We start from the raw sequence: 245 nt of genomic DNA on the forward strand, positions 1-245 counted from the left end.
TCGATAGTCACTCTCCTAGTCTGTCGCTATGAATAGAGGCAATAAATCTATTGTATATCTTGGCTTTATCATTCTTTAGTTTATTACCTTGTTGTCTGTCTGCCTGTGGTTTGTGTCTGTTCGTGTTGAAATATTAGAAGGGTTATATTAATCTAACTGTCCGTGTATTTGGGTATCTGGCTGCGTATCTGGTTGGTTAACAAAGCTGACATGGTCCAAAAGACCTAAACATGTCTGGGTTATGG

The sequence above is a fragment of the Penaeus monodon genome, chromosome 28, assembly GCF_015228065.2.
Source record: "Penaeus monodon isolate SGIC_2016 chromosome 28, NSTDA_Pmon_1, whole genome shotgun sequence".
Taxonomy (NCBI): domain Eukaryota; kingdom Metazoa; phylum Arthropoda; class Malacostraca; order Decapoda; family Penaeidae; genus Penaeus; species Penaeus monodon.